Here is a 23,594-nt window from a genome sequence, read left to right on the forward strand (position 1 = left end):
ATATTATGATTTAGAAATGCCTAATGTGTTCAGTACAACTGTCTTACCTCATCGTAATCCGAAATATAAAGTTGTTTTAGTAAACAAACAATGTATAACTTTGAATTATGTTTGAAACTATCATTTCAATATCATGGACTGTTAGTCCTTACATCCAGAGCTCTGTATAATTGGTACCAACATATGGTATATGGAAGGTATATGGAAGCCATATAAGCCAGCCATTTGCACAAAAAAAAATGTATGTAGGATTTCACCTTTAAAGGTTGTAATTTGTGGAGAGTGGGGCCAATGCTTGCACCCTGAATGACATGCACTGTGTATGACATGTATGTCAATGTGAAAGTAAAGTTTCTCTAATCCGAGCAGATGTGTGTCGTGGTAGAGTAGATCAATTGCATTACATCGCAAAGCAGTTATTAGGGGTGACTGAAACCAAGCAAGACTACGAGAGCAGTTGGATGAGAACCACATTACAGAATATCACACCACATTGGGGAACCCCCTGTTATAAGAGGCTTGGACTTGGCTTGGTTTGAACTGGCCTTTATTTTCTGTTGGGATGTACTGATACTTGCCGAGTATAAGCCTTGAAAAAAAAAAATACAATAGTAAATTATGTTTTGTTATATTCTAAACATTTCTATTACGTTTAACTTGGATATACTGTATATCTAAACACTGCTAAACCAACAGTGTGTCCATAGAATACAACACAAATCCCTTCCTGATTGCAGATATGCCTTCACGTAAAGGAAAGTATAGATTCAGAGAATCTGAGATCTATATGTTACGGTACATGTGGGAAAACTAGGGTTAGGTGCTACGGTGCTAGGGTTAAGGTTAGGGTTAGGGTTAGGGGGTAGGGGTAGGGTTAGGGTTAGGATTACGGTTAGGGTTAGACATGCCAGCATGTACCTAGTCGACGTAGCACCTAACCCTAACCCTAGTTTTCCCACATGTACCGTATTCCCACATGTACCGTAACATATACTGTACACTTGTTGAGCTTAACATCATGTTTGGCCTCAGCTATGTTCCCCTGAGAACACATTCCCCTGGATAACCGTGGCTGTGATTCCCCTTGATTGGGAGTTTCTGGTTCACAGTTTATTCTGAGTTCAGGTTAGTGTGTATGGCATGTGATTGTCATATACAATTTATTGTCAGGATTGAGACCACCCCACATATTACAGTTCTAGGTGATTATTTCAGACGGTATTGTCGCACGAAGTAATTACAGTTGATTAGAACATATCTTAACAACTTTGAAAGCATGGAGATTTCTTTGAAAATTCTGAATATGGCCCTTAGAATATATGGGTCATAAAAATACTGAAATTGGTTAAAAAAATGTTTTTAAAAAGATGCAGGACTATTTGTCAAACGTTTGTATCAAAGCAAGGGTATACGCTATAATTAGTCCATAATAAAACAAATTAGAACAAATAACCTGCCAAATAAAATGTATTTGTAACAACTTATTTTTATGCAACTATTATGAATATAACAATCACTGAAATAAATATTATACTAACAATTGTATCAACAAATACACTAACAGTTGTGCAGAACTTGACAAGCTCAAATTTCACAGGAACAAAACATTTGATTAAGCCTAGCTACAGTATAAGCTTTCTAAGTAACTTTATATAACACAATTTGATCTTTCCTTTGAACTCGCAATGCTAAAAGTGAGGAAAGCTAGCATTACTTGTAGTTAATTCAAGCTGAGATGTTTGTTGCTTAGCTGATAAGGCACTAATGACTGCTTTAAGATGTTACTACTGTCTGAAATGTGTTTGTTATAATTTGTTTTCTGGATGTGTTTTTTAAACTTCTACTTCAAATTGTCGCTCATTTCTGATATCAATATATAAGTACAAATGTAGCTGATTTTTGTTACACATGTACATACATGTATCTACATGTCTACAAGATACATGTCTATAAGATACATGTCTGAATCATTTCAGTGAAGACATGATAATGCTGTTTAATACTACTTGTGCAACAATGGAATGAACTCATATAGTATGTGTATAATGTTATACTGTATATGGTTTTATGTGGATAAATCACAAAAATGTGAATTGATGAGTGAAAGAACATTTCTGAAAACCCTAGAACACTATTAACACTGAAACATTTGGCTGGTTTAACCTTGTTTTTCATTTACATAAAGACTGTATTTGAAAGAGTTGATAAATAAGGTCATAGATACCTTGAACTTGGCTTTGGACTTGTCCTCAAACGTGTTCCAGTTTGATGTGTCTGCAATTTCCTTATTCAAAGCTTTTCTCTGAGTCTCACACACTCTCTCACTCACATTGAAAGGCATGTAGACGTGCACCTCACACACACATACACACTTGAGGCCCAGTGGCTGCCCTTAGGGACTACATTAGTTTAAATAGATACATACACAGTGGTTGCTCTGTTTATTTAGTCTAGTGGTCTCCTCCCTTTCCTCTGTGGAGAGATGTTCACAATATCAAAACTGTATGCAGGTCATATGGAGTATGTGTGTGTCTATCAGGAAAATACTTTTTTCTGTCACGACTGCACAAATTGTGTGACGTAACACACCTGACGAACCAGAAACACCTGTAAATGCAATTGTCCCAGCACTTTTGGGTACCCTGATATTGGGGCACTATGAATAAAAAGTCTTGTCATTTTTTAATGGTACACAACAGTACACAAATACCATCAAATTAAAAGTCTCTATAAACAGTCTCTACTTTAACACTAGAACAGCCGTGCCTTTTTTATAAGAGCCGACTAGTCTTTACAATGGAAAGCTGCTATTTACACCCAACGACCACTAGTTGGCTTGTAAAAAAAAAAAACTTGTAAATTAGCCTGTCTCCTACACAGAAAAACTGCTAAATAGCTTTATACTAGCTTATCCTGGTGTAATTTTGAAAATGTAAGGATACTGGGTGGTAGAACGCACATATCTAGGAAAAGTCATGAAAGGAGGGTCCTGAAATTTGATCGAGTGCAAAGATATACAAATGTTATGTACTCACAGGGTCAAATGACCCCACCCATGGCTGTTCTAGTGTTAACCTAATAGTAATGGTTTGATTTCAAATCCAAACTTTTGGAGTGTAGAGCCAAAAGAAGAAAAAATCCTTTACTGGCCCATTACTTATGTAACTTACATACAGTGTCACTTACATACAGTCAGGGTTCGAGTTATAAGCTGAGCTTTGTGGGGGTCTCCAAAATAACAGTGCGAAATGTTCTCATGCACGCGCGCGAATCATGCCCACACAGCGATGGGACTTACACGTTTTAATTTGCCATAGGCTACTCATTTCACCACATCAACAGCACCACATGAAACAACAGCTATAAGCGATAGTTACGGGTATCTCGGCCAATAATTTTGTTGTTTTTGCTATACAGTCCATTCACTTTCCCTGTTAGCGCGACACATTGTCCACATCTCCATTTCCAGTGACATCGCACCTGACATAAATAATCATGTATGCTCGTCCATGAATTGTGCTTTCATCTAATGTTATGCTACTACGGGAATCAAGTGATTTGACATTAGAAATGAATTTGTTTCATCTCTGGGCACATGAATGATCGGATCGGTGAGCAGGGGCCAACTGTCGCGCCATTCATCTCATTAAGTTTAATAATTGGATTCAGTTTTGTATAAGGCATCCTTTCTTTAGCGACAGTATAGGCTGCCCTGAACGAACTAGCTGTCTCCTTATACATACTGGAGGTGAGTTCTGCTACTTTCTTCGGAAGCACTTGCTTTTGTTTGAGCTCTGCTATTTCAACAGTTTCAACGTTGGGTGTCATAACAGGTGCAGCTGAATTCAAGTTTGGTTTCTTGGTTGAAAACCCGAAACATTCCAGGCTTGTCGACTCGGTCGGCAGCAGTGGCCTTTTTTGGGGCGGCATGATAGCTAGCTACTGAATGTTTTCTTCTCAATAATCACGTTCGCAAGCTCTCAACGATCATATTCTGCTGTTGCACAATATTCTACTGCGCCCCATAGTGTATTGGTGGTAGTGCAGGCAGTCAAAAGCATACTGTAATTCACAGGAGATTAATGCTGGTGCGCGTAGTTCTTTTGGAAAACGTGTTTATTTTAGAATATTTATCATATAAATAAATATAAATAATACTCATTACATTGACATTTTTTTATCAAATAATGGTTGTGGTAATGTATTATTAGCGACCCCCACAGATGTATGATTTTACTGCTTTCATGGGAGCTCAGACCTTCCTTATGGGAGCTCAGCTCCCATTGGCTCCCACATAACTCGAACCCTGCATACAGTCACTTACATACAGTGCCCTGCGTATCAGTGTGTCAGTGATTTGAAGCAGTCAGACATCAATTGCAGCTTGACCTGGTCATGATGTAGAATAACATGGTAGAGTTACTGTAGTCAGGCCGCCATCAACATGCTTTCATTCAAGTAGGACTGAGTAAATGTCTGCCTCCTGGGTACAATGACATAGCAAGTAGACTAGGTGAAGTAGGTGCAAACATTTCCGGGGCAAGTTCGATTGAATCTGGTCTTTTTAAACAGTTTGGGCCTGAATTGAATCCTTACTCATTATGCCGTTTCAGTTTAGAACTCCCAGGTGGATAATGCCATATTGGAGGTATAGTATTTGAGCATTTGCTTGAACCTGCCTGGAATCTTTATGCATTGAAATATTAACATAGTGTATAGGACTCTAGATCGATATATAGGAAGATTTTAGTTCAGAAATTCACCAGAAATCCCAGATCCATCCTGTGGTGAGAACAAATACTGCTTTCTACCAGAAGTTGGTGAAAAGGGTCAATAGGTTTATAAATGATGAGGCAAGAGTAGATGTACCCACAGTAGTGCAGGCTCTGCACTACAGGAACTGAGCCAAATGTCATGGAAACCACACACACAAATTCTTCCTTCTTCTAGCATGATGACTGCCAATGTCGAGGATTTTTTTTTCTTCCAACAATAATGTAAATGTAAATACACACACACACACACACACACACACACACACTCACACCTACTTACACCAATCCTGCTATATGTATATGTATACTATTTATTTGTATACTCCATCATCCCAAGGCTACACTTGTTGTTTGACTGTTATTACATTTGATTGCATATTGTGTATTGTTATTACTCTACTTTCATTTTATTTATTTTTTTGCAGTGTGCAAGGGGAGAGACACAGATACACTGTATTCATATTCACATAAAATGTAACAGACATAATCTAGATATACTGGCCCAAACAGGAAATGCATCACTGTGGGCAAGTAAACAACATCCTGAAGTAGACAGTAGTGTTTTAGAAAGCAGCCTAAATTCCTTGTCATGTCAGATGCAGTATCTAAGTTAGTCTTTTAACTGTTAACATTCAAATTGTTTTCTACATGAGGCTCTCTTTTAGGACGTAAAAGCAAAGACACATACAGTACATGCCAGGTGTACTTATTAATTTGAATATGTACAGCATTTGTATTATTCACAGATATCTTATTTGGTCCCCCAATTTTGAGAGGGAGAAACCAGTAACACCAGTAATCCTTGTATGCATAAGATACTTTGGAAAATAAATCACCCTTCTCACACATCCAGGCATAGGAGATCCAATAGAAAGGTCTGCATCAATATTGAATAATAGTGTCTACAGGGTCACCAAACCTCTTCAAAGTGAACAGGTATATTCAAGTCTATTCTATCCTACGGTGTTTAGGTTATGTTGTGTGACATTGATTATGGTATGATTACTATGATATAATGTGGATGTGTAGTTATATCCCCACTAGAGGGCAGAAGAGCACATATTTTGAGTTGTGACACAACCAAGGTATAGTACATGGCCATAAGACTAACACGAACTGGTTTATTGTTTAACCTAACTCTTGAATGTAAATGAAGACCCAATATTTAAGGGCCTCATACATTTTCAGAGGATTGTCCTCCCTAATCCTATGTTGGCTAGCATTATCTTTACACCAAATATTATATATGGCATTGTTTTGACAGTGACAGTTTTAGTTTCATTTAATGCTTAACAAAAAAATAAAATATAGGACAAAAGGTTCAAGATGGAATATTGACATTAAAGTCACTTGTCCACTTGTGTATACAATTGTACTGGTAAAGACTCACTTTATATCATGTTCACATTCTGTTCTTTCAAGGTCTGCTGTACATAATAATAACAATAATAATCATAATAATAATAACTTATTAATGCAAACGTTGCCGCTCAAAGTGCTTTAATCATTATATAATCATCATTTTATTATTTAGTAATTTAAAGGCAATATTTTAAAAATGACAAGGCAATGACTTGCACATGTTTTCTCACAATCAAAGCTATCAACCAAATGCTATCTATCTTTCTTCAAAAATGAATCCTAATAACCGTATATTTTAATTCAGGTACATTTTGGTGACATATGTTATATTTAGAGTTGTATAGTGAATATCCTTCATCTAGAGATATTGTCTGTGTCTGTTTAGAGCTCTGGATATTACAGTAAACTGATAATAAAATACAAAATCTGTAATTAAATGAAAAACGCATTAGTACTGTGTATATATTAGTTGCACTAAAGGTGATTATGTAACTTTTAATAGTCATAGCTTTTATGTTCACAGCTGCCCAATGTGGATATGGATGGTGAGGGAAGTATCACAAAGAAAAAAACTTGCCAGCTGATGAATGCTTAGTCAATTCATCAAAATGAAACAATGTTCTACTTTTCCAGTGTATAGCCTTGACTAAGTCTTTCCACGTTCTCACTACACGCAGCGTTGAGGAGGGAATTCATGTGTTCCGCAGGAATCGAAACAATAAACAGAAAACAATATGTCCTTCAATAATTCTTCGTTAGCCAAGAAATCACTCGCTTTTATTTCCCTCTCACACTGTGAAAAGGTATCAAGGAAAAAATTATAAGGAAGACATCTTTCAGAGTTTGCTGAAATCTATAAGAGGGGTGAAACAATAAATCTTATAGCACCGGAAGTGATGTTTGTTTCCTATGGGAGCCATGTACAACGCTGAATGTGGTGGGTATTACTGTCTGGGCAACACTTCAGAGGTTTTTGTTTGGACCACCTGTGTTGTGTTGTGAGGGGGACTGGCTGTGCAGTGGTTGTCCGAGAGGCCCCCCAGCTCTCACACAGAGGCTGCAGGTGCATGCTGAGCGTTATTGAGTGTGTCCTGGTTACTAACTGGTGTTTTTCGCTCTCTGTTTTCCCGCTCTGCTGTTCCATCAGACAGTGTTTGTTTTTTTCCCAGGGCCTGCGGATGCTGCATTCAGCTTGGTCGGGGGTCCCCAGACATTGCATCCTGCCTGCTGAGGGTCATAAGCAGCTCCGCAGGATAACCTGAACAACGGTGGGAAAGAGAGGGAGTGTGTTCCTCCTTTGGTACAGCAGACACGATCACCTGTGTGTCCAGCATGAAGGTTGCCAATGAGTACTCCAAGCGCCCCCATTATTTGTGTGTGTGTGTGTGTGTGTGTGTGTGTGTGTGTGTGTGTGTGTGTGCGTGCGTGTGCGCGTGCATGCGTGTATTTGTGTTTGTCTGTATGCATGGTGTCATGAACAAAAGGCTGTCACAAGGTCATCATACGTAGCTTTAATCGGTCATTACTTTGACTCCATGACTCTGAGGGGATTTTAACAAGGAACCCTCTTTATCAAAGATCAACCCCTGCCACAAGTACACCCACACACACACACAACTTTGATTCCCCCCCCTCTATGGCAGGAGGCCCCTTCTCACTTCCTCTCTGTGTGGGAACCATCTTTGTCCCCTCTCACACGTGGAGCGGGAGAAGGTCTCCCTCCTCCATTTGTCTTTCAAAAGAGAAGGTGATGGTCAATAAACAGGGAACAATCAGCTCCACAATGTGTTCAAGAGCCACTTCTGCTGCCCCACTGGGATGGCCGTGAGTTTTGGGAAAGCTTCACACATCACTCTTCCTCCAGAGGGGGGGGGCATTGTGGCAGGTTCACAGGGCTTATGTTACTTGGTCTTGGCTGTGGTCCAATGGAACTTTACCTTGGTTACTAGGCTGCTCTGAAGAGTTGGTACATTCTGTATAGTAAAATATTCTGGTACAGTACAATTGAGTTAATGTGTAAGAAGCTGCATTTGCGCCAATGTGTAATGTCAGTATCACTGTAATAAGTCACTCCGAAACTTGAGAAAATTCACTGATATTCCGGTTTGTCATGTGTTTCACACTCTTTTCCCCTGATGAAAGGCTGGCACACTTGTTTGTTTGAAACATCTGGAGCACGGGATGGTTGTGCTGCCAGGAGCAGGTCCCTGCAGCTGGCCAAATGGCATCACACTCAAAGGTAAACAGGGCTAGCAGGGAAAGCCCCTTTTATTGTCCTCCGGAATACATCTCCCAGTATCCCAGTGTTCAGCATGGAAATAGCCCCCCGCCAGCAGGTGCTTCCTGCTGCCCTCTTTGCTTATGTGTCTGCATTTCCAGCTGATTTGGGAAACTATGAACATGGACAAAGTCAACCAACCTCACCTCAGCCACCCAACAGTGGGCATTCATTTTAAACATGTTGTTTGCTATATTGTGGTTCCACTTTGTGTAAATACAGTATATGAGAAGTGATGAGGATGAGATCGCTTTTAATACTGACTTGGGAAATCATTCATTACATGATTTGTTTTCCCTTCTTTACTGTCACCCCCCTGTTGCAGTTTTTCTTCTTCTATTTGTATGATTTATAGCGGAAGCCTGATTAGATTAGGAAAGGTTACATCCTAAAGATGCCATGTTAATGTTGTCGAGCACTGAGGAGAGTTATATGTCAGTGTTTAGCAATTTATCAGTCTGATGAAAAGGCCAGTGTTTTTCCACTAGCCTGTCACTAATGTGTGTTTTGACGCCTGATGCACTGTGCAATACTCTTTTCTATTAAGAATGTTATGCTTTTCTCAAACTTCTTATTTAAGTTGATGAATGTGTACGGTATGCTACAGGGGGTACTCCAGTAACATAGCAATGAGATAGCAATGAGAATGTAGGTCTGAGCAGAATAATGTATCCTTCTACTCAGTATAGAATCTACTGTATATCCTCATTATTGTCAAATACAGTATATATTTGTATATGCTGTATATGCTCTACATAGTATATGCTGATTAAATAATGTTATCAACAAAGAGGAGAGCAGAGCAGAGTGTATATGCTTTTAAACATTTTATTTCCTGTGGTTGTTAATGCCAGCGATGAAAATAGGGATTATTTTTGTTGTTGTTGTTTGTTTTTTCTTCTTTTACTTTATTGTTATTATTTATTTTTAAGAAAGATATTCATGGACTGTTATTCTTTTGCGACTTACTCGTGACACCTTTATGTAACATCAATATGTTGTGACATATTGTTTGACTGCACTTGATAAAAGAAAATTATAATAAAAATGTAAAGTTTAAAAAATAAAAATAAAAATCCAATTTACAGCAAAATGACTGTACTTGATTGCACTGTGTGATCCTATTCTATTTCCTATTCAATTTGACTGATAATATAAGCTTGTTATGTTAAGCAATTATTTCATCTTAGATGTATAGTTTGATGAACCTTTATTAAAATCATTTTGATTTTGAAAACCTTACAGCAATAATTGCCGTCTGAACAGTTGTACAGAATTCAGCACTTAAATTCATAATGAAGAATGGGTATTGTACATTTCTATTGCACAGACCTCTCAGTCAACTTCTCACCACATAGAAATATTCAAATCAATTCCATTCATGTTTTCTTGTCACTCCAAGGTGGAATCCAGGGGCATATACTGTACAGTACCTTGATGCTGCAGGCCATGAGTGACTGTTGGGAAATGTTTTATCAGCTGTGGTTGTCCCTCTGCCTCTGTGGCATGCAGTTGTTACAATTATTTATATCACATCCCCACAGGAAGAAGTGAATAAGAGCTCTCAGGGAGAGGCACATCTATCAGCCTTGTCCAATGGGGCACCTTGTCTGTGTCTCCGGCTCACTATTGGAGTAGAATGAAATCTCACCAGACAACATTACACACTCAGCCACCAAGTCATACTTACAGAAGAAGTTAATTATAGCCAAGAAGGAGTATGTAAGATCATTTATACTGAAAAAAAATGCCTCATAGACAGACATAACATATTATCATAAAGACATAACTCATCATACATGTGATTCAGATCTCTTATCCTCCCATTGAGTGTAGATTGATTGTGATATGAATAAGTGGTTGTTTAAATACATGTTTGTCCTCAGGTACTTTGTATTTAAATCAGAGCTTGTGAGTTGATAGAATAAGAGACTTAATGCTGAAGATATCATGTTGAATATTGCAGGTTCTCCTGGTCTTCACTCTGGACCGAGGTATTCACAGTGTGCCACAGCCTTATGAATAATTGCTGACGTCGGTACTTATCCTTGGATACTTGCCCTTGTTTGATGGAGATTCCTCTCTTAAAACACTCGCAATGTTTGAGAAGAAAAATAAAATGCAGCTTTTGGAGTCACCCTAGCAGGGAATGGGCTCAAAACAAGGGGGATTCATATTGATTGATATGGTCAGACATTTTATTAGATCAATAGATTGCTGATCTTTACTTTACATTTTTGCAGGGGGCATTGTTAATTCACTGGTGTTACAATATGATATTTAATGTGTTTGTGTATTTTTAGTTAGCTGAGATCTGTCTTGAAAGTGATTAGCAGTAGCACATATGCGAAACAGTGTGACACTTTAGAATGCCAGTGATCTCTTGCATCAAAAGGTACAACTACAGGTTTACTGGATCCCAATCTTTGTATTGGGTAAACGAAGACCAAGTTTGACTTTAAACGAGATTTAACAATCAGTTGGTTCATTAAGACACTGCATACTTCTCTTTTCTAATTACTCCATGCCTGTCTTGATATATTTCAAAATATTGAATTATTTGAATCAAGCTTATGAAAAAACGTAAGTAATATCAACAAACAGGGACTTTTCTTAAATACATTTTATTTCATACAATATTTCAACAATATCAGTACATTGTGCGGATAGTGATTTTTCTGCATAATAAATAAAGGGTGTTTTGTTTTCAACAGGATACAGAACATAAAACAATCCAAAATAGGGATCAAATGAATGGGGAAACATCCCAAGCTCCATAATATCAGCTGACTATAGAAATACATATTTGCCACTTCATTAATGTTGGTTTATTAAGTTGGTCCAGGGTGTAGTTTCCTTTGGTACATTGGATTATCAAAGTGCTGTTGCATACAGTAAGTTTCTATTCATTTGCCAATGGTGAGGAGTATCATGATGAATTGTGACACGTTCTAGTGTTTTGGTCGGCATCCGATGTAATGTTCAGCCTTTTCTTTTCTGAAAAAAATTTGTGAATACATTTCCGCGTTGTTGAAATTGAATAACACATCGCTAGTCAACTAACACAGCTTGTTTTGTGAGCCTGCTAACAATGTCAAGTAGTTATAGTTAACTATAGGTAGCAGTGTGGATTAGTCACCGAATCCATTGCGTTGCAATATTTTGGCTTATCTAGCGAGTCTGTGTTGTGATTCTCAACAACATTGAAATGTATTTCCGTGTTTCAAATCAAAAGTCTGAACATTTTGATTGGTTGCCAACATGCGGACCAAAACACTAGAACGTGTCACAATTATGTTGAGTAAATGGAAAATGGTGGTAGGATAGCTTACATTGATGTTCATCAAGAAGCTTCTAAGGCATATATTTTCCGTTTTTTGAAGGTGTGCAATGTGTTTATTCAAGATTTTACACCTAGGGCTAGGGATGGGAATTGATAAGATGTTATTGATACCGATTCCATTATCGATTCTCCTTATTTGGGAAGCTGTGGCACTTTAAAAAAAACATGGCATTCCTGTCATTCTATCCCATGTTTTGTCTAAAGATGTTTTAGCATATTGCTGGTGTTTCTTGAAATGATAATTTTACAGATGTTACAAGTAGCATTGTTGTCATTTTTCTGTGTGAAATTAAGCCACGCTTTGGACCGCTTTTTCCTAGATTCCGCCGTTATGACTTCTTGTTGCACGTTTTTGCAACGCACAACTGTCAGCGCATGCACAAAACATGCTGGCATCGATAAGAGAATCGATAACCTCGGATGTTGTTATGTGTTACCGGTTCTCAACTGGAACCGGTTCTCAATTCCCATCCCTACCTAGGGCTCTATCTGACCAGTCTTACCGCAAACGTGGGCACTGGCGGGGGCGCTAGCATACGCTATTTTCAAATCCAGAATTCTTCAGTGCAACTGATGGCACTTGACCTTCTTGTTGTCATGAACACGTCTCTAACACCGCTAGTCCACCCACCTGAGCTACCTGTGGTAATCTCACCTGTTACCTCGGTTTGGACTTGTGTCCATTTTGTGCTGGCTGAAAATAGAGCCCATGATGTGGTTTTAAGCTTTTTTTGGACTATAACTTACTAAGATGGTCATCCAGCTTGATAAAGTAGTATATTTGGTTCATACTCATGAAATTGAGATACATAGAACACATAGAATACATTTACTGGCTGTGTCAATTTTAACCTAGGATCCTTGCACTTAATTGACAAAACACGTGACCAAGAAAATTCTGGTTATTTTCAACTTGTTCCCAAACCAATGAGTGTGCATATTGTTTAGCTGAATATACTATTTTAAAACAGGTGTTCAGATGTGCAATTTCATCTAGAAAAATATATAATCTCACAGACAATCAAATCAACAATGTTTAAATAAAAAAAAGTATTCAAATAAGATAAATACATTCAACACATTGCTTCACTCTCATACATAAGAGTTTGTAATGTATACATTGTTCCAGCTACCTGAGATTTGTTAGAGAGAAGCAGCAAAGCATGCTGCCAAAATATAATATATTACACAAATATAGTACATTACAACAGATTATGTTTCCTTGTGTGTGTAACTGATACTTTCACATTCAGTGGTTTCACACATATAATACATACAGTAGTAACTATTGCAACACTTCAGTTGTCTGTTCTGTAGTTCCTTACTTTTAAACTCCTTAGGGCTAAGGCTTATAGTAGCTGAGTAGAATATTTATTTGAATATTTCAATTGCAAATTCTACTCAATACAGTTATAAATCAATGCACTAAAGTGACTTAAACATAGTTCATAAAAATAAACATGTGTGAATCATTTTCCAGAAATGAAATACTTTCTGCAGTGAAGACAAAGGACAATGTCCTCATTTTATTTAGCTCATTTTCAAGTTTAAAGATTCCCTGTACGTAGCTTTGTGACCGACAATCCTTGCGCATTTTTGCAATCACATTAGTAGTACTGAAATAAAGTGCTCTTGTTTTGCTCATGTTCATTGCCAAACAGTATTTCTAAAAGTCAAGTTAGAAATCACAATCCCCCTTCAATGTCAATGTCACTGTCATTTGGCTTGCTTAACAGATCTTGCTGGAGACTTCCTCTTTGGGGAGACAATGTGCTTCTCTAAAACCTCACTGGCAGACTCTCTATCAGATGTGGGGTACATCAGATTGTTTTTAACTGAGAGTTGGCCTGACCCGGCCTGTGAACTCTTCTCACTCTCAATCTCTTGATCAACTGTCTCTATTTCAGCAGTCTCCTTTTCCCCAGTTTCATTTTCAGCTGTCGTTGCTTCAGCAGTCTCTTCTCCTGACTTATCTACATCTGTCTCAGCTTCAGCAATATCCTCTTCCCCAGTTTCATCTTCAGCTGTCGCTACTTCAGCAGTCTCCTCCTCCCCAATTTCATCTTCAGCTGTCGCTGCTTCAGCAGTCTCCTCTTCTCCTGACTCATCTACACCAGTCTCAGCTTCTGCAGTCTCCTCTTCCCCTGACTCATCTACACCTGTCTCAGCTTCAGCAGTCTCCTCTTCTTCTGCTAATTCATCTTCAGCTGTCACTGCTTCAACAGTCTCCTCTTCCCCTGCTGATTCATCTACACCTGTCTCAGCTTCAGCAGTCTCCTCCTCCCCAATTTCATCTTCAGCTGTCGCTGCTTCAGCAGTCTCCTCTTCTTCTGCTAATTCAACTTCAGCTTTTGCTGCTTCAGCAGTCTCCTCTTCCCCTGACTCATCTACAACCGTCTCAGCTTCTGCAGTCTCCTCTCCCCCTGACTCATCTACACCTGTCTCAGCTTCAGCAGTCTCCTCTTCTTCTGCTAATTCATCTTCAGCGGTCACTCCTTCAACAGTCTCCTCTTCCCCTGCTGATTCATCTACAGCTGTCTCAGTTTCAGCAGTCTCCTCTTCTGCTGATTCATCTTCAGCTGTCTCAGCTTCAGCAGTCTCCTCTTCCCCTGCTGTTTCATCTTCAGCTGTCTCAGCTTCAGTAATCTCCTCTTCCCCTGCTGTTTCATCTTCAGCTGTCGCTGCTTCAGCAATTTCCTCTTCTCCTGGCTCATCTACACCTGTCTCAGCTTCAGCATTCTCCTCTTCTGCCAATTCATCCTCAGCTTTGTCAGCTTCAGCAGACTCCTCTCCAGCTGTTTCTGCTTCAGTAGTCTCCTCTTCTGCTGTTTCATCTACACCTGTCTCAGCTTCAGCAGTCTCCTCTTCTCCTGGCTCATCTACACCTGTCTCAGCTTCAGCATTCTCCTCTTCTGCCAATTCATCCTCAGCTTTGTCAGCTTCAGCAGACTCCTCTCCAGCTGTTTCTGCTTCAGTAGTCTCCTCTTCTGCTGTTTCATCTACACCTGTCTCAGCTTCAGCAGTCTCCTCTTCTTCTGCTAATTCATCTTCAGCTTTTGCGGCTTCAGCAGTCACCTCTTCCCCTGCTGATTCATCTACACCTGTCTCAGCTTCAGCAGTCTCCTCTCCCCCTGACTCATCTACACCTGTCTCAGCTTCAGCAGTCTCCTCTTCCCCTGCTGATTCATCTACAGCTGTCTCAGCTTCAGCAGTCTCCTCTTCTGCCGATTCATCCTCAGCTTTCTCAGCTTCAGCAGACTCCTCTCCAGTTGTCACTGCTTCAGCAATCTCCTCTTCTCCTGGCTCATCTACATCTGTCTCAGCTTCAGCAGTCTCCTCTTCTTCTGCTAATTCATCATTCCCTGTCGCTGCTTCACCAATCTCCTCCTCCTCAATTTCATCTTCAGCTGTCGCTACTTCAGCAGTCTCCTCCTCCCCAATTTCATCTTCAGCTGTCGCTGCTTCAGCAGTCTCCTCTTCCCCTGACTCATCTACATCTGTCTCAGCTTCAGCAGTCTCCTCTTCTTCTGCTAATTCATCTTCAGCTGTCACTGCTTCAACAGTCTCCTCTTCCCCTGCTGATTCATCTACACCTGTCTCAGCTTCAGCAGTCTCCTCTTCTCCTGACTCATCTACACATGTCTCAGCTTCAGCAATCTCCTCTTCCCCAGTTTCATCTTCAGCTGTCGCTACTTCAACAGCCTCCTCTTCCCCTGCTGATTCATCTACACCTGTCTCAGCTTTAGCAGTCTCTTCTCCTGACTCATCTACACCTGTCTCAGCTTCAGCAGTCTCCTCTTCTGCTGATTCATCTTCAGCTGTCTCAGCTTCAGCAATCTCCTCTTCCCCTGCTGATTCATCCTCAGCTTTCTCAGCTTCAGAAGACTCCTCTCCAGCTGTTGCTGCTTCAGTAATCTCCTCTTCTGCTGATTCATCTTCAGCTGTCTCAGCTTCAGCAGTCTCCTCTTCTGCCGATTCATCCTCAGCTTTCTCAGCTTCAGCAGACTCCTCTCCAGCTGTTGCTGCTTCAGTAATCTCCTCTTCTGCTGATTCATCTTCAGCTGTCTCAGCTTCAGTAATCTCCTCTTCCCCTGCTGTTTCATCTTCAGCTGTCGCTGCTTCAGCAATCTCCTCCTCCCCAATTTCATCTTCAGCTGTCACTGCTTCAGCAGTCTCTTCTCCTGACTCATCTACACCTGTCTCAGCTTCAGCAGTCTCCTCTTCTTCTGCTAATTCATCTTCAGCTTTTTCTGCTTCAGCAGTCTCCTCTTCTCCTGACTCATCTACACCTGTCTCAGCTTCAGCAGTCTCCTCTTCTGCTGATTCATCCTCAGCTTTCTCAGCTTCAGCAGACTCCTCTCCAGCTGTCACTGCTTCAGCAGTCTCTTCTCCTGATTCATCTACACCTGTCTCAGCTTCAGCAGTCTCCTCTTCTTCTGCTATTTCATCTTCAGCTTTGGCTGCTTCTGCTGTCTCCTCTTGTCCTGACTCATCTACGCCTGTCTCAGCTTCAGCAGTCTTCTCTTCTTCTGCTATTTCATCTTCTGCTGTCGCTGCTTCAGCAGTCTCCTCTTCCCCTGCTGATTCATCTACAGCTGTGTCAGCTTCAGCAGTCTCCTCTTCTGCCGATTCATCCTCAGCTTTCTCAGCTTCAGCAGACTCCTCTCCAGCTGTTGCTGCTTCAGTAGTGTCCTCTTCTTCTGATTCATCTTCATCTGTCTCAGCTTCAGCAGTCTCCTCTTCTCCTGACTCATCTACACCTGTCTCAGCTTCAGCAGTCTCCTCTTCTTCTGCTAATTCATCTTCAGCTGTCGCTACATCAGCAATCTCCTCCTCCCCAGTTTCATCTCCTGCTGTCGCTACTCCAACAGTCTCCTCTTCCCTTGCTGATTCATCTTCAGCTGTCTCAGCTTCCACAGTCTCCTCTTCTACTGTTTTATCTTCAGCTGTGTCAGTTTCAGCAGTCTCCTCCTCCCCAGTTTCATCATCAGCTGTCACTGCTTCAGGAGTCTCTTCCTCTTCCGATTCGTCCTCAGCTTTAGCAGACTCCTCTCCAGCTGTCGCTGCTTCAGTAGTCTCTTTCTCTGCTAATTCATCTTCAGCTGTCTCTGTTTCAGTAATCTCTTTCTCTGCTAATTCATCTTCAGCTCTCTCTGTTTCAGTAGTCTCTTTCTCTGCTAATTCATCTTCAGCTGTCTCTGTTTCAGCAGTCTCCTCTTCCCCAGTTTCACCTTCAGGAGTCTCTTCCGATTCATTCTCAACTTTCTCAGCTTCAGCAGTCTCCTCTCCAGCTGTCTCTGCTTCAGTAGTCTTTTCCTCTGCCGATTCATCCTCAGCTTTCTCCACTTCAGCAGACTCCTCTCCTGTCATCTCAGCTTGAGCTGTCTCTTCAACTGCTTCCTCAGCTTCTATTATATCCGCTTTTTCACTCACTTTAAACATTTCTGACATAGTTTCTTCCTCTGCAGCTTCACACACTTTGATTGAATCATCTTCTGCAAGGGCTTCCATCTTATCATCCTGTTCAGCCTTGTCATGTTCCTCTTCGTGCCCCACCTCTTTCACAGCCTCAAGTATTACACTTTCAACAAGGGTTGCCACTGCTTTGGTTTCATCTATATTTTCAGTCTTGTCCACCTCACTGACTTGTTCTTGTATATTTCCAGGTTCTACCCTTTTCACCTGGAGAATTTTCCTTAAATCAAAATCCGTCATTACTGAAGCAGTATTCATAAACTCTGCAGGAACTGCAGGACTAGATGTAATTTTCTTAATTATACATGTATCACAGGGGCAAAACCCGTCATCACTGCGCTGGTCACTGAAAGATGCGCCAGTTGCAGTTAAGTCATCATCACTTTTTGGTAGCTCTGCGTCATTGGAGTGGTTACGCATGACCTTCAGCCTCCTTCGCCTCTGCACAGTTTGCACTGTGGTTTCTCGGGACATGGCTTCTTTAGGTGGTCGAGGCCTTCCAGCCCGACCCTGTATTTTCCTTAATTCTCTGTTAATACTTGTTTGTATCCTCCTGTGTACCTCTTCTTTTAGTTCACTTATCATGGTATCAAGCTGTTCATTGTCATCCAGTTGCCAACGGACCTTGAACTCAGCCATTGCATTAACATAATGTATCATGAACTGCTTTTCTAGATTACTAAGTAAGTTTAAGACCCAAACAGGATCAGGATCTGGAGAAAACTGTTTGGTTGATTGTGCCCTTTGTACAGATGGAGTGCTAGAATCTGTGTCCTCTTGAGGGTCTGTTTCAGCTTCCTTTGGAAGTTTAATTGCATTGCTGTCATTTCCTGAGGTCTTGCTTGAAGAGGGAGGTGTTTCTAATAATTCTTTTGGACTTTCATTACTTCTAATAGTCTCATCCGATGCAGGGTCATCATCTTCTTGATGTTCTTGTTTCTCGTCATCCATTCTTATTCCTCCTTCCTCTGGGTTCCATTGATCTTGACTGTCAATGTTTGGAGTTGTTTGATCAATAATTGGAGCTGAGGACTCTGGACTCTCCTCTTCATCAACTTCTTGCAATTTCTGCAATTTCACCAATGCTTCATCCTCAATATTGGTCTGAGTGTTATGTGTCTGAGTTACACCACCATTAACACTGCTCTTGCCAGAGCCTGTTGAGCCACTACTAACATCCACACCAGAAGATGATCTAGGGTTCAATTCATCATCTACAGAATGCTGATCATTAAGATTGCAATGTTGCTTTAATTTCTGTCCACTCTGTGAGGGGTCACACAACCAAAGAGACTGTAGGATATTCATTAGCTCCTGGTACCTTGCATCTTTTGCATTTGCATCATTAGTATCAAAGTCTATTAATTGCAACTTTGCAAGGCAATCCAGGAGACCTCTAGCTGAAGTACTTAGTTTACGTCCATATACTGGCGAAACCTCGGGTAAGCTGTTACATCTGTCAAGCTTTGGACTTAAAAGGACTTTCATCACCTGCACTGAGGAATGAAAACTCTTTCCATCATGTATTTGAAAAGAATTGCAGGGGTGATTGTCCTCTGCATGTAGGGTCTCTACCTCAGTTTCAGGCACATTGTTCAGGGCAATTATGTCACTCTCTTTGGGCTCTTGTTTTTCATTCTGTGTTTTGCATTCAGCAATATTATCAGTCTCCTCCATTCCATTTGTTGTTGTTTTTTGTGCTTCTTTAGATGTATGCCCTCTACCAAATCCATCACAGTTGTCGTTAAATTCATCCCCAACATCATACATTGCATTATCTGATGGTATTTTCTTCAGCCACTCATTCACAACTTCATTTGGAGATGTATTTGGTAAGCTAGAGGGAACCAGCTCAGAAACATCATCATCTATCCTATGCCGTGAGTGACTGCTGCCTTTGATATGTCTGCATTTGCTGCTTTTGTCACTTTTGTTGTCACTGGCATTTCTGCTGCATTCTGATCCCTCCAAAGGGCCATTGCATGTCCTGTCAGAGATGCTGGATTTAAAATCTCCATTCACTGGACACATATTCTCAGACTTCTTTACAGGCTCTGCAGCCGAAACAGATTGTGACAAAACACTGTAATTTGATCCTCCTAGTAAAACAACACAGCATTTAATTCTCTTTGGGGTTCCTTTTGGTGGGGTTGGACTAACATGACACTCAGATGCAACAGTCTTGGTGAATGAAGTTAGAATGGGCGTTACTTCCCTGGCAAACAGACTTTTTGAGGCTCTTTTACTTGACTTATTTGTCTTTCCTGAATAACCACTCCCATTGTCACTGTTGACATCATCCATTATCCCTTTTCCTTCAACTTGCAAGTGTGAGGAAACGTTAGACAAGTTACTTTTAGGTGTCTCATTCACAGGAATTGGTGAGACGTCTTCCTTTGGGGAGTTACAATAAAGGCATTTGTGTTTGTCAGATGCATTTGTTGTTGCAGATAATGGACTCTTTGACTTGTCTGACTTAGCACTAGGTGTTCTCTCTTGTGTTTCCCCCTCTTCGTCTTCAGACTTTTCATCAGCAGGAACTTCAGAAAGTTTGGATTTTCGGGATCTTGCAGATAGATTTGACTTCTCTGACGTAAGGCTCGGTGCTTGATCCTCAGTTTCGCTTACAGCCTCAGTAATTTTGATTGCAGTTCCTGACTCTTTCGATTTTTGGGATCTTGCAGACATAGCACTCGGTGTTCTATCTGTTAGCAGGTGGTCCTCTTTAGCAGGAACAACAGTAACTTTACATCTTTTGTATCTTGTAGAGGCATTGGACTTAACTGACATAGCACTCGGTGCACTCTTTTCAATTTCTTCTGTCTCTGTTTTTTCTTCAACAGGAACTTCTGACACTTTGGACTTTCTGGATCTTGCAGAAACATTTGATTTACATGACATAGGTGCTCTCTCTTCAGTTTCCTCAAGGTCTTCCTCTGTATTTCCTTCAGGAGGAACGTCTGATGCTTTGGACTTTCTGGATCTTGCTGAAACATTTGACTTAGCTGACAAAGCACTGGGTGCTCTTTTTTCCATTTCTTCTCCTTCTACAGTTTTTCCTTGAGATGCTTTGGACTTTCTGGATCTTGCAGAAACATTTGACTGAACTGACATAGCACTAGGCACTCTCTCTTCAATTTCCTCAACATCTTCCTTTGCATTTTCTTCTGCAGGAACTTGAGATGCATGGGACTTTCTGGATCTTGCAGAAATATTTGACTTAGCTGACATAGCGCTAGGTGCTCTCTCTTCCAGTTCTTCTGCCTCATCTGTGTTTTTGTCAGCAGCCACTTCTGAAGTTTTAGACTTTCTGGATCTTACACAAATATTTGACTTTGCTGACATAGCGCTAGACACTCTCTCTTCAGTTTCTTCAACTTCCTCTGTTTTTTGTTCAGCAGGAACTTCAGATGCTTTGTAGTTTCTGGATTTTGCAGAAACATTTGATTTGGCTGACATATCACTATGTGCTCTATCTTCAGTTTCCTCAATTTCTTCCTCTGCATTTTCATCAGCAGGAGCTTCTGACACTTTGGACTTTCCAGATCTTGCAGAAACATTTGATATAGCACTAGGTGCTCTCTCTCCAGTTTCCTCAACTTCCTCAAAATGTTCATCATTAGGAACCTGAGATGCTTTAGACTTTCTGGATCTTTCAGAAACATTTGACTCAGCTGACATAGCACTAGGCACTCTCTCTTCCACTTCTTCTGCCTCCTCTGTGTTTTCTTCAACAGGAATGTCTGACACTTTGGACTTTCTGGATCTTACAGAAATATTTGACTTAGCTGACATAGTGCTAGGCACTCTCTCATCAGTTTCTTCAACTTCTTCTGTTTTTTGTTCAGTAAGAACTTCAGATGCTTTGGAGTTTCTGGATCTTGCAGAAACATTTGATTTGGCTGACATAGTACTAGGCACTCTCTCTTCCACTTCTTCTGCCTCCTCTGTGTTTTCTTCAACAGGAACTTCAGATGTTATAGACTTTCTGGATCTTAGAGAAACATTAGACTTAGCTGACATAGCACTAGGTGCTCTCTCTTCAGTTTCCTCTACTTCTTCCTCTGCATTTTCATCAGCAGGATCTTGAGATGCTTTGGACTTTCTGGATCTTGCAGAAACATTTGACTTAGCTGACATAGCACTAGTCACTCTCTTTTCCAGTTCTTCTGTTTCCTCTGTGTTTTCTTCAACAGGAACCGGAGATGCTTTGGACTTTCTGGATCTTGCAGAAACATTTGACATAGTGCTAGGTGCTCTGTCTTCAGGTTCCCCAACTTCCCCTGCATTTTCTTCAGTGGGAACTTCTGATGCTTTGCACTTTCCAGATCTTGCAGAAACATTTGATTTGGCTGACATAGCGCTAGGTGCTCTCTCTTCCACTTCTTCTGCCTCCTCTGTGTTTTCTTCAACAGGAACGTCTGACGCTTTGGACTTTCTGGATCTTGCAGAAACATTTGATTTGGCTGACACAGTGCTAGGTGCTCTCTCTTCCACTTCTTCTGCCTCCTCTGTGTTTTCTTCAACAGGAACTTCAGATGTTTCAGACTTACTGGATTTTGCAGAAACATTTGACATAGTGCTAGGTGCTCTCTCTCCAGTTTCCTCAACTTCCTCTGCATTTTCGTCAGCAATAACTTCTGAAGTTTTAGACTTTCTGGATCTTAGAGAAACATTAGACTTAGCTGACATAGCACTAGGTGCTCTATCTTCAGTTTCCTCTACTTCTTCCTCTGCCTTTTTGTCAGCAGGATCTTGAGATGCTTTGGACTTTCCAGATCGTGCAGAAATATTGGACTTAGCTGACATAGCACTAGGCACTCTCTCTTCCAGTTCTTCTGTCTCCTCTGTGTTTTCACCAACAGGAACCTGAGATGTTTTGGACTTTCTGGATCTCGCAGAAACATTTGACATAGTGCTAGGTGCTCTCTCTTCAGGTTCCCCAACTTCCCCTGCATTTTCTTCAGCGGGAACTTCTGATGCTTTGGACTTTCCAGATCTTGTAGAAACATTTGACTTAGCTGACATAGCACTAGGCACTCTCTCTTCCAGTTCTTCTGTCTCCTCTGTGTTTTCTTCAAGAGGAACTTCTGATGCTTTGGACTTTCTGGGTCTTGCAGAAATATTTGACATATTGCTAGGCGCTCTCTCTTCAGTTACCTCACCTTCTTCCTCTGTATTTTCGTCAGCACAATCTTGAGATGCTTTGGACCTTCCCGATCTTGCAGAAACATTTGACTTATCTGACATAGCCCTGGACGCTCTTCCTTTCATTTCTTCTCTTTTCTCAGTTTTTTGTTCAAGAGGAACCTCAGATGCTTTGGACTTTCTGGATCTTGCAGAAACATTAGACTTAGCTGACATAGCACTAGGTGCTCTCTCTTCAGTTTCTTCTACTTCTTCCTCTGCATTTTTGTCAGCAGGATCTTGAGATGCTTTGGACTTTCCAGATTGTGCAGAAATATAGGACTTAGCTGACATAGCACTAGGCACTCTCTCTTCCAGTTCTTCTGTCTCCTCTGTGTTTTCACCAACAGGAACCTGAGATGCTTTGGACTTTCTGGATCTTGCAGAAACATTTGACATAGTGCTAGGTGCTCTCTCTTCAGGTTCCCCAACTTCCTCTACATTGTTGTTAGAAGTAACTTCGGATGCTTTGGACTTTCCAGATCTTGCAGAAACATTTGACTTATCTGACATAGCACTGGACGCTCTTCCTTCCATTTCTTCTCCTTCCACTGTTTTTCCTTCAGGAGCAACTTTAGATGTTTTGGACTTTCTGGACCTTGCAGAAACATTTGACTTATCTGACATAGCACTTGGCACTCTCTCTTCAATTTTTTCTCCCTCCTCTGTGTTTTCTTCGACAGAACCATCTGGCGCATTGGACTTTCTGGATCTTGCAGAAACATTTGACTTGGCTGACATAGCGCTAGGTGCTCTCCCTTCAGTTTCCTCATCTTCTTCCTCTACATTGTTGTTAGAAGTAACTTCTGATGCTTTGGACTTTCCAGATCTTGCAGAAACATTTGACTTAGCTGACATAGCACTAGGAACTCTCTCTTCCATTTCTTCTCTCTCCTCTGTGTTTTCTTCGACAGGAACTTCTGACGCTTTGGACTTTCTGGATCTCGCAGAAACATTTGACATAGTGCTACGTGGTCTCTTTTCATTTTCCCCAACTTCCTTTGTATTTTCATCAGTAAGAACTTCTGATGCTTTGGACTTTCCGGATCTTGCAGAAACATTTGACTTGGCTGACATAGTGCTAGGTGCTCTCTCTCCAGTTTCCTCAACTTCCTCTGCATTTCCATCAGTAGAAACTTGAGATGATTTGGACTTTGCAGATCTTGCAGAAACA

Source organism: Nansenia antarctica (assembly GCF_963989245.1).
Source record: "Nansenia antarctica genome assembly, chromosome: 3".
Taxonomy (NCBI): Eukaryota; Metazoa; Chordata; class Actinopteri; order Argentiniformes; family Microstomatidae; genus Nansenia; species Nansenia antarctica.